This window comes from Ambystoma mexicanum, chromosome 11 (assembly GCF_040938575.1).
Source record: "Ambystoma mexicanum isolate Mex_15411 chromosome 11, UKY_AmexF1_1, whole genome shotgun sequence".
NCBI lineage: Eukaryota > Metazoa > Chordata > Amphibia > Caudata > Ambystomatidae > Ambystoma > Ambystoma mexicanum.
The window spans coordinates 1481474495-1481497638 of record NC_090934.1 but is presented as its reverse complement, the minus strand read 5'-3'; the positions used below and the strand labels follow the sequence as shown (position 1 = coordinate 1481497638).

The 23144-nt window shown below is 54.6% G+C and overlaps 1 protein-coding gene across 4 annotated transcripts in view; it reads left to right on the top strand.

Annotated features, from left to right (window-relative positions):
• Positions 1-2095: 2095 nt before the first annotated feature.
• The window catches only part of TTLL13 (tubulin tyrosine ligase like 13), a 307481-nt gene continuing 286432 nt past the window's right edge, over positions 2096-23144 (top strand). For 3 of the 4 annotated variants that reach the window (XM_069625211.1, XM_069625212.1, XM_069625209.1), the window contains exon 1: positions 2096-2248. The gene's annotated coding sequence lies outside the window, so the exon portion shown is untranslated. The remainder of the gene's footprint in view (positions 2249-23144) is intronic. The other variant, XM_069625210.1, reaches the window with a different exon arrangement.

Here is a 23144-nt window from a genome sequence, read left to right as displayed (position 1 = left end):
CCCTGGGGGGGGGAGGCACTGGTACATATCCATGCATTCACTCATTGAGGGCAGGGGCCCAGCATCCCAGGGCCCTCACTTCCTGGAGTTGCCAGGTATGATAGAGTGTTGCTCACTGTAAAGTCTGCCTGTGCCCTCCCCCCCAGCTCCCCCTGGGGGGGGAGAGGGAGGCACTGGTACATATCCATGCATTCACTCATTGAGGGCAGGGGCCCAGCATCCCAGGGCCCTCACTTCCTGGAGTTGCCAGGTATGATAGAGTGTTGCTCACTGTAAAGTCTGCCTGTGCACTCCCCGCCAGCTCCCCCTGGGGGGGGAGAGGGAGGCACTGGTACATATCCATGCATTCACTCATTGAGGGCAGGGGCCCAGCATCCCAGGGCCCTCACTTCCTGGAGTTGCCAGGTATGATAGAGTGTTGCTCACTGTAAAGTCTGCCTGTGCCCTCCCCCCATCTCCCCCTGGGGGGGGGGAGAGGGAGGCACTGGTACATATCCATGCCTTTACTCATTGATGGGCAGGGGCCCAGCATCCCAGGGCCCTCACTTCCTGGAGTTGCCAGGTATGATAGAGTGTTGCTCACTGTAAAGTCTGCCTGTGTCCTCCCCCCAGCTCCCCCTGGGGGGGCAGGGGGGGGGGGCACTGGGACATATCCATGCCTTTACTCATTGATGGGCAGCGGCCCAGCATCCCAGGGCCCTCACTTCCTGGAGTTGCCAGGTATGATAGAGTGTTGCTCACTGTAAAGTCTGCCAGTGTCCTCCCCCCAGCTCCCCCTGGGGGGGCAGGGGGGGGGCACTGGGACATATCCATGCATTCACTCATTGAGGGCAGGGGCACAGCATCCCAGGGCCCTCACTTCCTGGAGTTGCCAGGTATGATAGAGTGTTGCTCACTGTAAAGTCTGCCTGTGCGACCCCCATCTCCCCCTGGGGGGGGGAGGCACTGGTACATATCCATGCATTCACTCATTGAGGGCAGGGGCCCAGCATCCCAGGGCCCTCACTTCCTGGAGTTGCCAGGTATGATAGAGTGTTGCTCACTGTAAAGTCTGCCTGTGCCCTCCCCCCCAGCTCCCCCTGGGGGGGGAGAGGGAGGCACTGGTACATATCCATGCATTCACTCATTGAGGGCAGGGGCCCAGCATCCCAGGGCCCTCACTTCCTGGAGTTGCCAGGTATGATAGAGTGTTGCTCACTGTAAAGTCTGCCTGTGCACTCCCCGCCAGCTCCCCCTGGGGGGGGAGAGGGAGGCACTGGTACATATCCATGCATTCACTCATTGAGGGCAGGGGCCCAGCATCCCAGGGCCCTCACTTCCTGGAGTTGCCAGGTATGATAGAGTGTTGCTCACTGTAAAGTCTGCCTGTGCCCTCCCCCCATCTCCCCCTGGGGGGGGGGAGAGGGAGGCACTGGTACATATCCATGCCTTTACTCATTGATGGGCAGGGGCCCAGCATCCCAGGGCCCTCACTTCCTGGAGTTGCCAGGTATGATAGAGTGTTGCTCACTGTAAAGTCTGCCTGTGTCCTCCCCCCAGCTCCCCCTGGGGGGGCAGGGGGGGGGCACTGGGACATATCCATGCCTTTACTCATTGATGGGCAGCGGCCCAGCATCCCAGGGCCCTCACTTCCTGGAGTTGCCAGGTATGATAGAGTGTTGCTCACTGTAAAGTCTGCCAGTGTCCTCCCCCCAGCTCCCCCTGGGGGGGAAGGGGGGGGCACTGGGACATATCCATGCATTCACTCATTGAGGGCAGGGGCACAGCATCCCAGGGCCCTCACTTCCTGGAGTTGCCAGGTATGATAGAGTGTTGCTCACTGTAAAGTCTGCCTGTGTCCTCCCCCCAGCTCCCCCTGGGGGGGAGGGGGGGCACTGGGACATATCCATGCATTCACTCATTGATGGGCAGGGGCCCAGCATCCCAGGGCCCTCACTTCCGGGTGCCTGACCAGGCGCCTGTCCTGTTTCTATGGCGCGCACTGCTCTCTCCACGTCCCCTCCCCTCCCGTGACGTCGCGGCCGCGGAGGGGCCCGCCAATGGGAGCGGCGCTTGCCGGTGTCCATGGCAACGGCGGCGCCGCTGCGGCCGGGGCTGGCGATGGGAGTGCAGTGAGTGTCTAGATCGGTGCAGAGAGCGGAGCGGGGCGGGAGGGGAGCAGTGCTGGCGGCGGGGCGCCGAAAGAACACCTTCGGAGGCACGCTGGGCCGCATCACCTGCCTCATCACGGCCGCCATCACGGCCGCAGGTGAGTGAGTGCCCCCCCCCCCCGAATCTCCACCTGCCCCCGGGGGGAGGGGGGCCGGTTCCCCCATTGTCTCGTAACTGCTTTCCCTCTTCTGCCTAAAGTTCCCAGATGCTTTGGACTACAACTCCCATGAGCCCTGGGTCAGCTTAGTGAATACCGAGGTATCATGGGAGTCGTGGTCCAAAACATCTGGAGGGCCCCTGCCATAGGACTTCACTTCTGCCCGAGGTGCTCCTTCTTGCCGTGAAGCCTGCCCCCCTTATGCCCTAAAGCATGAAACACGCTCCATCATGAACTCATGTGATGGATGGGCTCATGAGGCACACCTGGACTCTGACTGGTGACTTTACCTTTTATGTTACCGCCCCATTGCCCTTTTCCAACTCCACATTGGGACTTCTTCCTCCCACCCTTGGACTTCTCCTCCCACCCTTGGGCTTTGCACTTCTCCTCCTCCCACCCTTGGGCTTTGCACTTCTCCTCCTCCCACCCTTGGGCTTTGCACTTCTCCTCCTGTTACCCCTTCTCCATATCTAGTCTGGACACTTTGTTTCTTCCACGCCTGCTGTGCATTCTATGCAGAACATGTTCCTGCCCGGATCCTTGTGTTTTTATTTTCTGACCCTTGCTTGACATTTGGTCCATGGCTGCTTGTGCTGGTCAGTCTGAACTTTTCCTTATGGCCAGACATGGCACTTTGGTTTTCTGGTCAATGACTGCTTCTACCTAAGCCTTCGCTTGTCCAAGTCTTGATGCCCCACCATGTATTCTCCCTCTGGCTCATTACTGTTCTGCTGCCCGGGGTTCATGGCTGCTATTGCTTTTCTGTCGTAGGTTCTCCTTACCAACAATAGGTTCTATTCTGCTCATGATGCTTCTGGTCTGTGACTGCTATTCTTCTGCCTGAGGTTCTCCCTCTTGCCAACAAATGCTATTTTGATTATAGTGTTGCAGTTTTAAATGTAAGCCTTCTGCACTTTAGTGATTAATTATACAAGCATATTAAAAAGCATACTATATAATAAAAGGCCAGATCTATGTTTGTCCAAAGCTGTCCTGCCCACTTTGCTTGTTACCACTGCTAAAGGGAGCTGTTGCCTTACACATACAACAATAAGATTTCAAGTTCATCTTCCAGGTGAACAAAAGGTGTAATTCATCAATGATAACATACAATTAGCTGCAGAAAAGACCCAAGACAGGGATACCACTTTAACAGCATACTTCAAGTTGCATACACTAAGAAAATATATACATTTTAAAACAAAACATATAAAAAGAAATTAATTTGATTAAGCACTATTTCTCGAACAAAATGAATAACTTTTTTCAATGTCCTTATGTATTATGTTATTGATATTTTATTTATATTGCTCTCGTACACGTGTTTCAGAGCGCAACAAGGGAGTAAAAAAAAACGATCTTACTAGGCCCAGTGAAATTGAGAACGCACAAGTGTACGGGATGAGGAAAAGGGAAAGTGCCAGGGAGGGGGGAGAGGTGGAAAGTGCTGAGCAAAGGAATACAGTTAAATAAATAGATAAATAAGTAGTAAAAAGCCATAAACAGTGAGAGTGCAGCCAGCAAATGACAAGTGCTGGGTATAAGGCAACAGACGGGGTGTGTCTGATAAGTGCAGAAAGGGGCTGGGGGACTGTATGGTTACAGAATGCAGACCCCAGTGCAAGGAATCGCCGGGAGGCAGTGCGGGTGGAGAGATATTATTCATTGTAATATTTCTTGGTACATATTATTATTATATCAATCATATTCTTCATGCAAGTTTGAAACTTTATTTGACTTCACATGTATTTGCACCCTGAAAATGTCTTCCTTTGCGCACATTAGCCCGTGTGCATAGGCTTTTCCACTAGTATATATGTATATTTCGCTTCTACACAAGCTTACTTTCCTTCTCCGCTGCACAGCTCTGCATTCAGTGCCGGAGACCCAACATTAAAGAAAAAACGGTGCATTAATATGCAGCCGTGCAGCCCAGTTTTGGAGAATTGACTCTTACTTGTTAATCTCTTCATACTCTTTAAGTGAGATGGTTATTGCAACAGCTAGATGTGCTACTCTACTGTGTTATGAGCAATAAAGATCGCAGCGACAACACTCATAAATATTGTGTCCTGATAGGAGTTAAAGCATTAGTTCAACAGAGGCTTGTCTAGGCTGAGCAGGGAGTGCACTGTCGCTAGTCTACGAATCAAATGGATCTAAGACTTGTCCATTTGGTTGTCTTTAATAAGAAGTTTGACTGCTATTAAGGTGATTGGCGTCATGCCTGTGTGCCACTATAAAAGTAAGCTTGCGGAAGAATGAAAATATTGGGCCCCTCCTAAATGATTGGGATTGGCCGGGTGAGAATCTCACGATTTCTAGCAGAGGGCAGAAGAGGTTGTCCTTCCTTTTCATAGTCTTTTCCTGAGGGTTTCCTTGTGTATCTTTCCCCAGCTTCTCCTTCTAGGTCATGGCCTTTCTGCTGGCCACTCTTCTAGTGGGTCATCACAACTATTGCTTTTCCGTCTGGGATTCTTCTTCTGGCCCATGACACTTTGTGGTCTGCCCTGCGAGTTTATTCATTCCTGTTATTATTTCCTCCCAAGTCTCTCCTCCTGACCCGTGTGTGCTATTGCTGTCCGGCCTGATGTTCTCCTTATGACCCAGGACTACTCTTATTTCCTGCTCGCTGTTATTCTTTTGGCCCAAGGCAGGTATTGTAATTGTTTATTTGTACAGTGCTTATACACAAGTGAAGTGCTTCAAAGTGCTTCACGGCAGGAAGGGAGCAAAGGAAAAACAGTAGTTGTTCTTAGGCCTTGAAGTTTCCGAATGATCTAACAAAAAGTAAATGGCGTTCTAGGGCTGACGGCATTTCACCTAGTGCAAGAGCATGAAGTGTAACAGGCTCAACCAGATTAGGGAGGAGAGACAAAGGAGGACAAGACAGAACTTACTACACCTGGTAAATTCAGGTTATGCAAAGGTAGAGGCGGAGGTGCAAGGGATGGGGAGGGGGAAACAAGTGTGCCCAGTCTAGCAGGACCCTGTGTTAAGTGCAGAGATGTTTCCTCTCTTAGGGAACACATGATGAAGTGCAGGAGGGGTTGCCCCTCTCATGGAACGAAAGCTGAAAGTGCAGTAGTGCTGCGCAATACGGAGAGACCGGAGGCAAGTACAAGGACTGGCGGGGGAGCCTGGGACCTGCGAGGCTCTGGAGGTGAGCCAGGCGGCTAGTCAGCAGAAACTGAGCAGAGTTAGGGGAGAGATGGAGGAGTGAGGCTGGAGAGAGGGAAAGGGAGAGGGAGCGAGGAAGAGAAAAGGAAGGTCTTGAGGAGTTTCTGGACCTTAAGGTGCTCCGACTCAAGACGGAGCGAGGCAGGGAGGCTGTTCCAGAGGGAGGCACCTGTAGATGATAAAGTTCTACCCCCAAATCTCTGCTTGGAAAAACGTCTCACCCGCAGAGAGTCGGAGGAGGCCGAGCAGGAGGCTCTAGAAGGAGAGTATTTAGGAAACTAGCGTTGTAGATAGTGCAGGCCCCAGCCCCAGAAAGCCTTGTGGACTATGCAGAGGATCTTGAACTTAATCCTTGCAGCCACAGGGAGCGAGTGGAGGGATTTCAGCATCAGAGAGATGCGGAGCCTGGGTTTGAGGCCAAGCATAAGTCTTGCGGTTCTGTTCTGGATGAATTGTAGAGGACGGAGAGTAGAAGTAGGAAAATTGAGAAAGAGGCTGTTGCAGTAGTCCAGCCTAGAGAGAACCAGGTCTCTGGAGATGGCAAGCCTTTGGGGGAAGGTGAGAAAATGTAGAATACCTCTGAGGAGGTGCAGTTGTAGTGGAACTTTCTTTTTTGAGATGTCCGATATGTGGGAATAGAAGGAGAGAGTGGAGTCAAAAATGACCCCAAGGTGAGGGCGCAGGGCCAAGGGGGACGGGCCAGTGGGAAATTGGCAAAGAGGGGCAGGGGCCCCAATGAGGACAATGTGTCTTACTGGCATTGAGGCAGAGATCGTTAGCAGCACACCAAGCCTGAATTGCGTACAGTCGGGAATGAGCGAGGAGGAGGAAGGGGCCCGAGGGTAGCCTGAAAGAGAGCTGCGCGTCATCTGCATAATACTGAAAGCTCGGGGGGAAGGTAGAGATCAAGTGGGCCAGAGGGGCCATGTAGACATTGACGAACCACATGGACGGACACGTTAGACCCCTGGGGGAAGCCATTAGTGGAGAGAGTGGTAGAGGATACCCCCCCCCAAGCTCCCGAGGCCTTCCCACTTCATTTCTGCTGTGCTCTTTTTACTGGCACGCCTCTTTCTGCTCCCCTTCGATGCTGATGCTGTTTCAGCATAGTGTTTTTGCATTTGTGGGTAGAGTCGGTATGTTTGCTTGCGTGTCGCACACTGTGACACTGGGAAGACTTTAGGATTCTGTGTCAAAACCGGAAGCTGGTATTATGTGATAAGTCTGGTCGATCATGGGGCGCACACTAGTGATGAGGAAACAGAAAGTCAGGCCGGTGATCAATTTCAGGGACCTCCATGCCTTCTTCGTTTACCGCCACTTCATGATGGAGGGAATTCACCACCTGTGGGAAATCCTACAGAAGGGAGACTGGCTAGCGCGTATAGACCTGTGGGACGCCTACTGAAGGGAGACTGGCTAGCGCATATAGGGAGTCTGGCTAGCGCATATAACCTGCGGGATGCCTACTGAAGGGAGTCTGGCTAGCGCGTATAGGGAGCCTGGCTAGCGCGTATAACCTGCTGGATGCCTACAGAAGGGAGACTGGCTAACGCGTATAACCTGCGGGACGCCTACAGAAGGGAGACTGGCTAGCGCGTATAACCTGCGGGACGCCTACTGAAGGGAGACTGGCTAGCACGTATAACCTGCGGGACGCCTACTGTAGGGAGACTGGCTAGCGCGTAAAACCTGCGGGACGCCTACAGAAGGGAGACTGGCTAGCACGTATAACCTGCTGGATGCCTACAGAAGGGAGACTGGCTAGCGTGTATAGGGAGACTGGCTAGCGCGTATAACCTGCGGGACGCCTACTGTAGGGAGACTGGCTAGCGCGTATAACCTGCGGGACGCCTACAGAAGGGAGACTGGCTAGCGCGTATAACCTGCTGGATGCCTACAGAAGGGAGACTGGCTAGCGCATATAGGGAGACTGGCTAGCGCGTATAACCTGCGGGACGCCTACTGAAGGGAGACTGGCTAGCGCGTATAACCTGCTGGATGCCTACAGAAGGGAGACTGGCTAGCGCGTATAACCTGCCGGACGCCTACAGAAGGGAGACTGGCTAGCGCGTATAACCTGCGGGACGCCTACAGAAGAGAGACTGGCTAGCGCGTATAACCTGCGGGACGCCTACTGTAGGGAGACTGGCTAGCGTTTATAACCTGCGGGACGCCTACAGAAGGGAGACTGGCTAGCGCGTATAACCTGCTGGATGCCTACAGAAGGGAGACTGGCTAGCGCATATAGGGAGACTGGCTAGCGCGTATAACCTGCGGGATGCCTACTGAAGGGAGACTGGCTAGCGCGTATAACCTGCTGGATGCCTACAGAAGGGAGACTGGCTAGCGCGTATAACCTGCTGGATGCCTACAGAAGGGAGACTGGCTAGCGTGTATAGGGAGACTGGCTAGCGCGTATAACCTGCGGGACGCCTACTGTAGGGAGACTGGCTAGCGCGTATAACCTGCGGGACGCCTACAGAAGGGAGACTGGCTAGCGCGTATAACCTGCTGGATGTCTACAGAAGGGAGACTGGCTAGCGCATATAGGGAGACTGGCTAGCGCGTATAACCTGCGGGACGCCTACTGAAGGGAGACTGGCTAGCGCGTATAACCTGCTGGATGCCTACAGAAGGGAGACTGGCTAGCGTGTATAACCTGCGGGACACCTACAGAAGGGAGACTGGCTAGCGCGTATAAACTGCGGGACGCCTACAGAAGAGAGACTGGCTAGCGCGTATAACCTGCGGGACGCCTACTGTAGGGAGACTGGCTAGCGCGTATAACCTGCTGGATGCCTACAGAAGGGAGACTGGCTAGCGCGTATAACCTGCTGGATGCCTACAGAAGGGAGACTGGCTAGCGCGTATAACCTGCTGGATGCTTACAGAAGGGAGACTGGCTAGCGCGTATAGACTTGCTGGATGCCTACAGAAGGGAGACTGGCTAGCGCGTATAACCTGCTGGATGCCTACAGAAGGGAGACTGGCTAGCGCGTATAGACTTGCTGGATGCCTACAGAAGGGAGACTGGCTAGCGCGTATAACCTGCTGGATGCCTACAGAAGGGAGACTGGCTAGCGCGTATAACCTGCTGGATGCCTACAGAAGGGAGACTGGCTAGCACGTATAGACTTGCTGGATGCCTACAGAAGGGAGACTGGCTAGCGCGTATAACCTGCTGGATGCCTACAGAGGGGAGACTGGCTAGCGCGTATAGACTTGCTGGATGCCTACAGAAGGGAGACTGGCTAGCGCGTATAACCTGCTGGATGCCTACAGAAGGGAGACTGGCTAGCTCATATAGACTTGCTGGATGCCTACAGAAGGGAGACGGGCTAGCGCGTATAACCTGCTGGATGCCTACAGAAGGGAGACTGGCTAGCGCGTATAGACTTACTGGATGCCTACAGAAGGGAGACTGGCTAGCGCGTATAGACTTACTGGATGCCTACAGAAGGGAGACTGGCTAGCGCGTATAGACTTACTGGATGCCTACAGAAGGGAGACTGGCTAGCGCGTGTAGACTTACTGGATGCCTACAGAAGGGAGACTGGCTAGCGCGTATAGACTTACTGGATGCCTACAGAAGGGAGACTGGCTAGCGCGTATAGACTTACTGGATGCCTACAGAAGGGAGACTGGCTAGCGCGTATAGACTTACTGGATGCCTACAGAAGGGAGACTGGCTAGCGCGTGTAGACTTACTGGATGCCTACAGAAGGGAGACTGGCTAGCGCGTATAGACTTACTGGATGCCTACAGAAGGGAGACTGGCTAGCGCGTATAGACTTACTGGATGCCTACAGAAGGGAGACTGGCTAGCGCGTATAGACTTACTGGATGCCTACAGAAGGGAGACTGGCTAGCGCGTATAACCTGCTGGATGCCTACAGAAGGGAGACTGGCTAGCGCGTATAGACTTACTGGATGCCTACAGAAGGGAGACTGGCTAGCGCGTATAACCTGCTGGATGCCTACAGAAGGGAGACTGGCTAGCGCGTATAGACTTGCTGGATGCCTACAGAAGGGAGACTGGCTAGCGCGTATAACCTGCTGGATGCCTACAGAAGGGAGACTGGCTAGCGCGTATAGACTTGCTGGATGCCTACAGAAGGGAGACTGGCTAGCGCGTATAACCTGCTGGATGCCTATAGAAGGGAGACTGGCTAGCGCGTATAGACTTGCTGGATGCCTACAGAAGGGAGACTGGCTAGCGCGTATAACCTGCTGGATGCCTACAGAAGGGAGACTGGCTAGCGCGTATAACCTGCTGGATGCCTACAGAAGGGAGACTGGCTAGCGCGTATAGACTTGCTGGATGCCTACAGAAGGGAGACTGGCTAGCGCGTATAACCTGCTGGATGCCTACAGAAGGGAGACTGGCTAGCGCGTATAACCTGCTGGATGCCTACAGAAGGGAGACTGGCTAGCGCGTATAGACTTACTGGATGCCTACAGAAGGGAGACTGGCTAGCGCGTGTAGACTTACTGGATGCCTACAGAAGGGAGACTGCCTAGCGCGTATAGACTTACTGGATGCCTACAGAAGGGAGACTGGCTAGCGCGTATAGACTTACTGGATGCCTACAGAAGGGAGACTGGCTAGCGCGTATAACCTGCTGGATGCCTACAGAAGGGAGACTGGCTAGCGCGTATAGACTTGCTGGATGCCTACAGAAGGGAGACTGGCTAGCGCGTATAGACTTACTGGATGCCTACAGAAGGGAGACTGGCTAGCGCGTATAGACTTACTGGATGCCTACAGAAGGGAGACTGGCTAGCGCGTATAGACTTACTGGATGCCTACAGAAGGGAGACTGGCTAGCGCGTATAACCTGCTGGATGCCTACAGAAGGGAGACTGGCTAGCGCGTATAGACTTGCTGGATGCCTATAGAAGGGAGACTGGCTAGCGCGTATAGACTTGCTGGATGCCTACAGAAGGGAGACTGGCTAGCGCGTATAACCTGCTGGATGCCTACAGAAGGGAGACTGGCTAGCGCGTATAGCCTGCTGGATGCCTACAGAAGGGAGACTGGCTAGCGCGTATAGACTTGCTGGATGCCTACAGAAGGGAGACTGGCTAGCGCGTATAACCTGCTGGATGCCTACAGAAGGGAGACTGGCTAGCGCGTATAACCTGCTGGATGCCTACAGAAGGGAGACTGGCTAGCGCGTATAACCTGCTGGATGCCTACAGAAGGGAGACTGGCTAGCGCGTATAGACTTACTGGATGCCTACAGAAGGGAGACTGGCTAGCGCGTATAGACTTACTGGATGCCTACAGAAGGGAGACTGGCTAGCGCGTATAGACTTACTGGATGCCTACAGAAGGGAGACAGGCTAGCGCGTATAGGGAGACTGGCTAGCGCGTATAGACTTGCTGGATGCCTACAGAAGGGAGACTGGCTAGCGCGTATAACCTGCTGGATGCCTACAGAAGGGAGACTGGCTAGCGCGTATAGACTTGCTGGATGCCTACAGAAGGGAGACTGGCTAGCGCGTATAACCTGCTGGATGCCTACAGAAGGGAGACTGGCTAGCGCGTATAGACTTGCTGGATGCCTACAGAAGGGAGACTGGCTAGCGCGTATAACCTGCTGGATGCCTATAGAAGGGAGACTGGCTAGCGCGTATAGACTTGCTGGATGCCTACAGAAGGGAGACTGGCTAGCGCGTATAACCTGCTGGATGCCTACAGAAGGGAGACTGGCTAGCGCGTATAGACTTACTGGATGCCTACAGAAGGGAGACTGGCTAGCGCGTATAGGGAGACTGGCTAGCGCGTATAGACTTGCTGGATGCCTACAGAAGGGAGACTGGCTAGCGCGTATAACCTGCTGGATGCCTACAGAAGGGAGACTGGCTAGCGCGTATAGACTTACTGGATGCCTACAGAAGGGAGACTGGCTAGCGCGTATAGACTTACTGGATGCCTACAGAAGGGAGACTGGCTAGCGCGTATAGACTTACTGGATGCCTACAGAAGGGAGACAGGCTAGCGCGTATAGGGAGACTGGCTAGCGCGTATAGACTTGCTGGATGCCTACAGAAGGGAGACTGGCTAGCGCGTATAACCTGCTGGATGCCTACAGAAGGGAGACTGGCTAGCGCGTATAGACTTGCTGGATGCCTACAGAAGGGAGACTGGCTAGCGCGTATAACCTGCTGGATGCCTACAGAAGGGAGACTGGCTAGCGCGTATAGACTTGCTGGATGCCTACAGAAGGGAGACTGGCTAGCGCGTATAACCTGCTGGATGCCTATAGAAGGGAGACTGGCTAGCGCGTATAGACTTGCTGGATGCCTACAGAAGGGAGACTGGCTAGCGCGTATAACCTGCTGGATGCCTACAGAAGGGAGACTGGCTAGCGCGTATAGACTTACTGGATGCCTACAGAAGGGAGACTGGCTAGCGCGTATAGGGAGACTGGCTAGCGCGTATAGACTTGCTGGATGCCTACAGAAGGGAGACTGGCTAGCGCGTATAACCTGCTGGATGCCTACAGAAGGGAGACTGGCTAGCGCGTATAGACTTACTGGATGCCTACAGAAGGGAGACTGGCTAGCGCGTATAGACTTACTGGATGCCTACAGAAGGGAGACTGGCTAGCGCGTATAGACTTGCGGGATGCCTACAGAAGGGAGACTGGCTAGCGCGTATAGACTTGCGGGATGCCTACAGAAGGGAGACTGGCTAGCGCGTATAACCTGCTGGATGCCTACAGAAGGGAGACTGGCTAGCGCGTATAGACTTGCGGGATGCCTACAGAAGGGAGACTGGCTAGCGCGTATAACCTGCTGGATGCCTACAGAAGGGAGACTGGCTAGCGCGTATAGACTTACTGGATGCCTACAGAAGGGAGACTGGCTAGCGCGTATAGGGAGACTGGCTAGCGCGTATAGACTTGCTGGATGCCTACAGAAGGGAGACTGGCTAGCGCGTATAACCTGCTGGATGCCTACAGAAGGGAGACTGGCTAGCGCGTATAGACTTACTGGATGCCTACAGAAGGGAGACTGGCTAGCGCGTATAGACTTACTGGATGCCTACAGAAGGGAGACTGGCTAGCGCGTATAGACTTGCGGGATGCCTACAGAAGGGAGACTGGCTAGCGCGTATAGACTTGCGGGATGCCTACAGAAGGGAGACTGGCTAGCGCGTATAACCTGCTGGATGCCTACAGAAGGGAGACTGGCTAGCGCGTATAACCTGCTGGATGCCTACAGAAGGGAGACTGGCTAGCGCGTATAGACTTACTGGATGCCTACAGAAGGGAGACTGGCTAGCGCGTATAGGGAGACTGGCTAGCGCGTATAGACTTGCTGGATGCCTACAGAAGGGAGACTGGCTAGCGCGTATAACCTGCTGGATGCCTACAGAAGGGAGACTGGCTAGCGCGTATAGACTTACTGGATGCCTACAGAAGGGAGACTGGCTAGCGCGTATAGACTTACTGGATGCCTACAGAAGGGAGACTGGCTAGCGCGTATAGACTTGCGGGATGCCTACAGAAGGGAGACTGGCTAGCGCGTATAGACTTGCGGGATGCCTACAGAAGGGAGACTGGCTAGCGCGTATAACCTGCTGGATGCCTACAGAAGGGAGACTGGCTAGCGCGTATAGACTTGCGGGATGCCTACAGAAGGGAGACTGGCTAGCGCGTATAACCTGCTGGATGCCTACAGAAGGGAGACTGGCTAGCGCGTATAGACTTACTGGATGCCTACAGAAGGGAGACTGGCTAGCGCGTATAGGGAGACTGGCTAGCGCGTATAGACTTGCTGGATGCCTACAGAAGGGAGACTGGCTAGCGCGTATAACCTGCTGGATGCCTACAGAAGGGAGACTGGCTAGCGCGTATAGACTTACTGGATGCCTACAGAAGGGAGACTGGCTAGCGCGTATAGACTTACTGGATGCCTACAGAAGGGAGACTGGCTAGCGCGTATAGACTTGCGGGATGCCTACAGAAGGGAGACTGGCTAGCGCGTATAGACTTGCGGGATGCCTACAGAAGGGAGACTGGCTAGCGCGTATAGACTTGCGGGAGGCCTACCCAGCATAATACTTTGCCTACGGGATTTATGAACTGGTGCTTGGGGTTTTCTGTGCTGAAGTCCACCTTATTACTGTACTACTTTAGGTCACCTTCAGTGCAAAAGGACAGGAAGATCCGCCCGTCCCCGGGAACATCTATTTCCCCCAAAGGAGATGTTCATGCTGCGCTCATACAAGGTTTTGGGAACATAATTGCAATCTGGCCTTGTTAATGAAGAATGCATGAATACTTAAAAATGCACATTGCTCATTGGGGTGTACCACTGCGCGCCCTTGCAACTGGCCACCTCAAGTACTCCGGTGTGTGTGCTACTCCCCACTCCCCAGAAATGCCACCGTGAGGCTGTGCTTACACTGCACGGGCCCTGCGTGCCCAGACATGTAATGCCACATCCGTCTCCAAGCAGATGATTAATCATGTTGCAGGTCAAGAAATGCCACCTTCTACTGCCCTCACAGTTGCCCTGGGTTAATCTAGAAGAAGTGTCCACACACATTACACAGGGAGCCACACACATTACACACCAGTTCCGAGGGAGCCACTGTGTTACAAGCGCGTCCACACACATTACACACCAGTTCCGAGGGAGCCACTGTGTTAGAAGCGCGTCCACACACATTACACACCAGTTCCGAGGGAGCCACTGTGTTAGAAGCGCGTCCACACACATTACACACCAGTTCCGAGGGAGCCACTGTGTTAGAAGCGCGTCCACACACATTACACACCAGTTCCGAGGGAGCCACTGTGTTACAAGCGCGTCCACACACATTACACACCAGTTCCGAGGGAGCCACTGTGTTTAGAAGCGCGTCCACACACATTGCATTCGCTGTGTTTAATTATGTTCTGTGACTTGCAGAGCGAATTCCTGTTCTGCGTCTGGCAAAGGGGGAAAGTAGAGAGACGGGCACCGGCCTGACCCAATAAGAACTGGGAGACGGGCACGTGCAGCAGGTGCCGCCACTCATCGGCGTGAACCAGTAATAACTGGGAGACGGGCCTTCTGGGGCACAGTATCTGATACCAGAGTCGTCCCCAGGGTGGCCCTGGTACAAATAAAACGGCGCCCACATTCACAAGTCATCGTTCTCTTTTACCACCAACCTTTTCACTGGTAGTTTTGGGGGGAATTGTGGTGTCTTTGGAAACACTTTGTTCCTGTAACATTGATGAAAACCACCAGCTACACAGAGCCCCTTGTCATTAAACTGGGCCGCATTGCCCCCAAAACCCGGCCGCACTAGGCTAGAGGGCAGCCTTGCCAGCCCTGCCCTATGGGCCCAGAGGGCAGTGCAAAGCCTGGCGGTCATTTAGGAGCACCCACAGTTCTGCCACCCACGGCTTGTGGCACGGGTGCTTTTTACCTGATTATGTGAGCACTTAAAGTCTATTATTTGTACACCTTGTGTAGGTTTTTTTTTCCAATCCACTTTCCATGAGTTCATTGGATTTCAAGGTTTTAAAGTCGTATGTGGCCCAGGTCCTGTGATGTCCTTCATGAGGTATCCTGAGAAGGTCAAAACCGGTGGTGTGACTTTGCTGGCATGGCCCTCATGTGGTGTGACTTGGCTGGCATGGCCCTCCCTAGTGAGCAAGGCGGGTTTTTGAGGCCTGGCAGCTTAGCAACTCTAGTCCTACACAGGGTGGCCTGTCAGGTGCACAGGGACACGGGAGAGAATAGACCCGCACATTGCAGGAGTATTTCAGGAACGTGTTGGGGTTAATGAGGTCATTGCCGTCTACGAGATGGAACGCAACGAGAACCAGTTCCGCAGTGTCCTCGGGCACACAGGGACTGGTGTCACCTGGAACCCCCCTGCCCTCTGTAGCCCACAGCACAATGAGAACCAGTACCGCAGTGTCATCGGCACACAGGGACTGGTGTCAACTGGAACTCCCCCCCCCCCCCCGCCCTCTGTGGCCCACAGCACAATGAGAACCAGTACCGCAGTGTCATCGGGCACACAGGGACTGGTGTCAACTGGAACTCCCCCCCCCCCCACCTCCCCCGCCCTCTGTGGCCCACAGCACAATGAGAACCAGTACCGCAGTGTCATCGGGCACACAGGGACTGGTGTCAACTGGAACCCCCCTGCCCTCTGTAGCCCACAGCACAATGAGAACCAGTACCGCAGTGTCATCGGCACACAGGGACTGGTGTCAACTGGAACTCCCCCCCCCCCCCGCCCTCTGTGGCCCACAGCACAATGAGAACCAGTACCGCAGTGTCATCGGGCACACAGGGACTGGTGTCAACTGGAACTCCCCCCCCCCACCTCCCCCGCCCTCTGTGGCCCACAGCACAATGAGAACCAGTACCGCAGTGTCATCGGGCACACAGGGACTGGTGTCAACTGGAACTCCCCCCCCCCGCCCTCTGTGGCCCACAGCACAATGAGAACCAGTACCGCAGTGTCATCGGGCACACAGGGACTGGTGTCAACTGGAACTCCCCCCCCCCCCCTCCCGCCCTCTGTGGCCCACAGCACAATGAGAACCAGTACCGCAGTGTCATCGGGCACACAGGGACTGGTGTCAACTGGAACTCCCCCCCCCCCCCACCCCCTCCCGCCCTCTGTGGCCCACAGCACAATGAGAACCAGTACCGCAGTGTCATTTGGCACACAGGGACTGGTGTCAACTGGAACTCCCCCCCCCCCCCTCCCGCCCTCTGTGGCCCACAGCACAATGAGAACCAGTACCGCAGTGTCATCGGGCACACAGGGACTGGTGTCAACTGGAACTCCCCCCCCCCCCCTCCCGCCCTCTGTGGCCCACAGCACAATGAGAACCAGTACCGCAGTGTCATCGGGCACACAGGGACTGGTGTCAATTGGAACTCCCCCCTCCCCCGCCCTCTGTGGCCCACAGCACAATGAGAACCAGTACCGCAGTGTCATCGGGCACACAGGCACTGGTGTCAACTGGAACTCCCCCCCCCCCGCCCTCTGTGGCCCACAGCACAATGAGAACCAGTACCGCAGTGTCATCGGGCACACAGGGACTGGTGTCACCTGGAACCCCCCCCCCCCCGCCCTCTGTGGCCCACAGCACAATGAGAACCAGTACCGCAGTGTCATCGGGCACACAGGGACTGGTGTCAACTGGAACTCCCCCCCCCCCCCACCTCCCCCGCCCTCTGTGGCCCACAGCACAATGAGAACCAGTACCGCAGTGTCATCGGGCACACAGGGACTGGTGTCACCTGGACCCCCCCCCCCCTCTGTGGCCCACAGCACAATGAGAACCAGTACCGCAGTGTCATCGGGCACACAGGGACTGGTGTCACCTGGAACCCCCCCCCCCTCTGTGGCCCACAGCACAATGAGAACCAGTACCGCAGTGTCATCAGGCACACAGGGACTGGTGTCAACTGGAACTCCCCCCGCCCTCTGTGGCCCACAGCACAATGAGAACCAGTACCGCAGTGTCATCGGGCACACAGGGACTGGTGTCACCTGGAACCCCCCCCCCTCTGTGGCCCACAGCACAATGAGAACCAGTACCGCAGTGTCATCGGGCACACAGGGACTGGTGTCACCTGGAACCCCCCTGCCTGCCCACGGTGGCCCACAGCACAATGAGAACCAGTACCGCAGTGTCATCGGGCACACAGGGACTGGTGTCACCTGGAACCCCCCCCCGCCCTCTGTGGCCCACAGCACAATGAGAACCAGTACCGCAGTGTCATCGGGCACACAGGGACTGGTGTCACCTGGAACCCCCCTGCCTGCCCACGGTGGCCCACAGCACAATGAGAACCAGTACCGCAGTGTCATCGGGCACACAGGGACTGGTGTCACCTGGAACCCCCCCCGCCCTCTGTGGCCCACAGCACAATGAGAACCAGTACCGCAGTGCCATCGGGCACACAGGGACTGGTGTCAACTGGAACTCCCCCCCCCACCTACCTCCCCCGCCCTCTGTGGCCCACAGCACAATGAGAACTAGTACCGCAGTGTCATCGGGCACACAGGGACTGGTGTCACCTGGAACCCCCCTGCCCTCTGTGGCCCACAGCACAATGAGAACCAGTACCGCAGTGTCATCGGGCACACAGGGACTGGTGTCACCTGGACCCCCCCCCCCGCCCTCTGTGGCCCACAGCACAATGAGAACCAGTACCGCAGTGTCATCGGGCACACAGGGACTGGTGTCACCTGGACCCCCCCCCCGCCCTCTGTGGCCCACAGCACAATGAGAACCAGTACCGCAGTGTCATCGGGCACACAGGGACTGGTGTCACCTGGAACCCCCCCGCCCTCTGTGGCCCACAGCACAATGAGAACCAGTACCGCAGTGTCATCGGGCACACAGGGACTGGTGTCACCTGGAACCCCCCTGCCTGCCCACGGTGGCCCACAGCACAATGAGAACCAGTACCGCAGTGTCATCGGGCACACAGGGACTGGTGTCACCTGGACCCCCCCCCCGCCCTCTGTGGCCCACAGCACAATGAGAACCAGTACCGCAGTGTCATCGGGCACACAGGGACTGGTGTCACCTGGAACCCCCCCGCCCTCTGTGGCCCACAGCACAATGAGAACCAGTACCGCAGTGTCATCGGGCACACAGGGACTGGTGTCACCTGGAACCCCCCTGCCTGCCCACGGTGGCCCACAGCACAATGAGAACCAGTACCGCAGTGTCATCGGGCACACAGGGACTGGTGTCAACTGGAACTCCCCCCCCCCCACCTCCCCCGCCCTCTGTGGCCCACAGCACAATGAGAACTAGTACCGCAGTGTCATCGGGCACACAGGGACTGGTGTCACCTGGAACCCCCCTGCCCTCTGTGGCCCACAGCACAATGAGAACCAGTACCGCAGTGTCATCGGGCACACAGGGACTGGTGTCACCTGGACCCCCCCCCCGCCCTCTGTGGCCCACAGCACAATGAGAACCAGTACCGCAGTGTCATCGGGCACACAGGGACTGGTGTCACCTGGACCCCCCCCCCCGCCCTCTGTGGCCCACAGCACAATGAGAACCAGTACCGCAGTGTCATCGGGCACACAGGGACTGGTGTCACCTGGAACCCCCCTGCCTGCCCACGGTGGCCCGCGGCACTTTGCACTCTGGCTCTTCTCGTTCTGCACCCTTTGCCAACGTGCAGACTGGCAGCTGCAGGCAATCACCGCCGCGTGGGGCAGCTGGCAGCTATTGAGATAACATGGGGCACTGTGTGGAGAAGGAGGCCTCGGCTGGATGCGCCCAGCTCGAGGAGAAACCCCCCGGGCCCCCTGGGAACTTCTCTCTCGGCCTAGGGCAGCCATTACCTTCACTCATTAAAAGAATGTGCGTTCTGAAGCGTAATCATTAACCTGTTCACCGCCGAGCTAGGGTCAAAGGTCAGCATCTCCAGGGCTGCAGTAGAGTAGCTCATTGTGTGACCCTGCCTGTGAACTGTCTTATCTGTGTAGAATGTGGGGGCGCAGAGGGACACCCCAAGATTTAAACATTGTCCCCACATTTTCTTCCCCCTGGCTCCCCATGTTTTGGCCTCTTTGATATTGATATTTTATTTGTATCGCCGCTCAAACACAAGTGTCTCAGAGCGCGACAAGGCAAGAGAGGGGAACAGGGGAGAACAAAACAGCGATCTTACTAGGACCAGTGAGATTGAGAACGCGCAAGTGCATGGGAGAAGGGGAGGGGAAAAGTGCAAGGAAGGGGGGAGAAGTGGAAAGTGGGAAGCAGAGGAGAAACAGATAAATAACAATAAATAAATAATAAAGGCAACAAACAGTGGTAATGCAGCCAGCAGTTTGCAAGTGCTAGGTTTAATGCAGCAGACAGGGTAGGTCTGATAAGTGCAGGAAGAAAAAGGGGGGGCTGTATGGGTACAGCTACAGACCCCAGTGCAAGGGGTGGCCCAGAGGCAGTGTGGGAGGGTGGGAGGGTGAGCAGGTACCTGGGCCCGGAGGACAGAGGGTGGCCAGGTGCACGGTGCCAAGAGAGAACAGATCAGCGGGAGAGAGGGGGAGTGAAGGCAGAAGCAAAGAGGAAGGTCTTGAGGTGCTTCCGGAACCGGAGATGGTTCTCCTCAAGTTTTAGAGTGGCAGGGAGGCTGTTCCAGAGGGAGGTCCCAGCCGAAGACGGAGATCTACCCTCAGCTTGTTTCTTTGAAAAATGAGTGACCTAAGGGAGTTAGTGGTAGAGGAGGGAAGAGCTCGAGAGGGGAGGTATTTGTGGAGGGATAGCTGGAGGTATTTTGGCCCCAGGCCCCAGAAAGCCTTGTGGACAATGCAGAGGGTTTTGAATTTAATCCTTGCATCCACTGGGAGCCAATGGAGAGATTTCAGAGCTGGAGAGATACGATCCCAGGGCTTGAGGCCAAGGAAAAGTCTTGCAGTCCTGTTCTGGATTAGTTGCAGAGGGCAGAGAGTGGAGGCAGGTAGATTTAGAAAGAGGGTGTTACAATAGTCCAAGCTAGAGAGAACCAGAGCTTGGGATACCAGGATCTTCTGGGAGAAGGAGAGGAAAGGCTCTCCATTGTAATGAGAATGCGCAAGATCAGCTATTTCAATAAGAAGGCGGGAGTGGATCCTGGAAATCGAATGAGGTGCCGCCGGCAGCGGTACGCTTTGGAGGTAGTATGTACGACGCTGCTTCTTAATAAATAATGCTCCCGGTATTATGGTATTTATTTTTCTAACATTTCCTTCTGTATTTATCCATTTTTTTTTTCTGTTAATTTTTTCTGTTTGTAGCTACATTTATTTTTTGCTGTAAAAAAATAAATAAGTTGTAGGTAGTATTTTTCCGCATTTATTTACATCGAAAAATACATTAGCCGCGGAATGCCTGTAACGGGAAGGTCCTAGTGCCGTGCTCTTGCACAAGTGGAGGTCTGTGTATCAACAGCCAAACAAACAACTTAAAAAATAAATGGCCTCCCTTTTGGACCCCTCTGCTGTTACTTTGCACCGCCAGTGGCCCGCGATTCATGATCCAACCAAGAGCCCTGCACTTCCGCTGTTCTCCTCTCCCGAACCCTGAAAAGAAACAGAGTCATTTCCATCTGTATTTATGTGTAAAAATCAGTAAAAACGGAAAACACCGCGCCTTATTCATGAATAGCGCCAGGCGAGGGTTGACGGCACGCCTGGCTGCCCGCACACAGGCACCAGGCCAGGCCGCCAAGGCTGAGTGAGCAGCGGAAACTCAAGCCTTGCTTAGAAGTCACCCACCTGAAGCATGCTGGGGCACCTTGGATGCCTGTCTTGGCTTAAGGGTCGGAGGGCTTAGAAGTCACCCACCCGAAGACGCCGCGGGCTCATGCTCGCCATGCAATGCATCATGGGCTGGACTTCTGGGTGCAGGGCTGCAAATGGCAGCTGGACGATCTGCTCGGGAGCAGCTTCTGAATGGCTGTAACCCGCTGCCCAGACTCCTCACCCAACCTGCAGAGCCTGCCAGGGGTGCTCTGGAAGGCCCAGCATTGAGTTCACCCATTTTGAGTTCTTAGGGTGCGGGTGTGGTCTTATTTGCTCTGCATATATGTAGGAGGCCGCAGGCTGGCACGGGCCTACAGGGCAATGCCCGAATCAGAGACACAATGCTACTGTGGGCCAATTTTTCTGTTCAAAATTGACCACTTTTTTTGGCCCATGTGGGAGATAAGTTACTTGGCCATGCATCTAGTAGTATTGAGCAGTGTTATTGAATACATATTCTTAAAAATCCACAATTTGCATCATAGCTGATCAAAAACCTCCCCCTTGGGTACTAGTCAGACATTCTGTCAGAAAAGGAATAATTAGCCATTTCCAGCTGTGGGCCACTTTTTCGTTGGTGCCCGAGACCGTTTTATGCCCCAGTCTAATGAGAACTTCATAGCCAGGCCTGGCTGAACAAGTAACATTGTCAACGCTCGCTCTGCTTTAATGCTTGAAAGCAGCCCCTCAAAGCAGCTTGTGGGGGAGCCCCTGCAGCTTGCCTCCTGCTGCCTGCGAGTTCCACGGCGCAGATATGAGTTTGCAAGCAGCCATCGTGGCAAGTGCCGGTGACCAGCTGCTTTGAGTTCTACTGCAGGTGCTGGAGTCTGACCTTTCAGCTGCACACGCGGTGAGGTGCGACTCAGAACAAACGACATGCTGAGACCCTGCTGAGGGGTTCATGTCCACAGCGTACACCCACATTGGGATCCGTCCCTTCTCCCTTGGCTTGCCTCTAGGGCACAGGGGTGGGGACGGGGGGAAACCCCACTTACTTGCGCGTGCCTCGGCGTCCTCCCTTCATAGTAGCAGTGTCGTGTTCCAGTGCATGAGGAAGTGATCTAATGTTCATTAACGCCCTCCTCACACTATTGGCAGATCAGGCCCTGCTCTGCTTTCAAGGTTTGGCTTCTGCTAGAGCAATGGTCTTCAAACTTTTTTGGCCAGGGCCCCCCTGAGCAAAATTTGGGCAGGCCGGGACCCCCTAAAAATGCCAAATGGACAGTATATATTGCGCGCCGTCACCTGCTCCCATCACAGTCTCTGGGCTCCCTCATCCCACTCCTACCCAGTCCCTGGTCTCTCCCCACCCCATCACACACCCCGGACTCTCCCCACTCTGATCCCACCACTATCCCATGGTTCCCGCCCATTGTGTTCCCACCATAGTCCCTGGGTTCCCCCATCCCGTTCCCAACACAGTCTGAGGGCCAGTGGCGGCTGGTGATTTTTTTTTAAGGGGAGGGGCATAACTATTTCCCCCAAAAATGCTATAGCGACCAAGCATAGAGAGGGAGCCCGAACCAATAAAGGGCTGTTCGAGGGGGGGTTCCCCCGTAATTTTCTTTTAAATAATGGGTTAAAATGTTGCATTGTAGAGCATACTTTTAACAAAAAAATGGGTAAATAGCCAAACAGTTTGCAATTGGTGCTGGTGGGCCCAGGGGGCAGGCATGACATTTTTTACTGGACATCTATGATAGATGTCCAATAAAAAGATACCATCCCTGTCCCTTGGGCCCCACTGGGCCTAACACAATCAACATGATTATGTGTGTATGCAAGGCGCTGCACATTCATACAGCAATCACTCTATCATTCACACGAGCATCCGTCACCATACACTCACTCATAACATAAGCATACACGCATCCATACACATGGTTAAATAAAAACAATGAACATAAACGTACCTTCTGCATTGGCCTGAGTGTGGGTGCTGAAACGCCCTGCTCCAGGCTGCTCTGTCCATATGCACGAGGAGGCGCAGGAGCTCCCCCTCGGAAATACAGACATGCAGTGCCCCAGCCAGCATTTCCAATGAGCTATGTAATGCTGTCAAAGCAAAACGCCCCAGCCTTGCATGGCTCAGTGGGCATGTGCGGCTGGAGAACTGAACTGAACTGTTAAAGGGAAACAGAGTTTCCCTTTGACAGTTCAGACAGCCCAGGAGCACTCCATCAGCTGGAAAAAGCAGCTGAGGGAGTGCTCACTCTTTCACTGGGCTGGCTCCTTAGCTCCTCCATAATGGGTGAGGGGCCACTGGGTGGGCACCCCCTTGCCATTATGGATGAGTCGCCAGGCTCGGACTGGCCTATAGGGCAATGCCTGTACCAAAAATGTAAAATGCTAGTGTGGGCC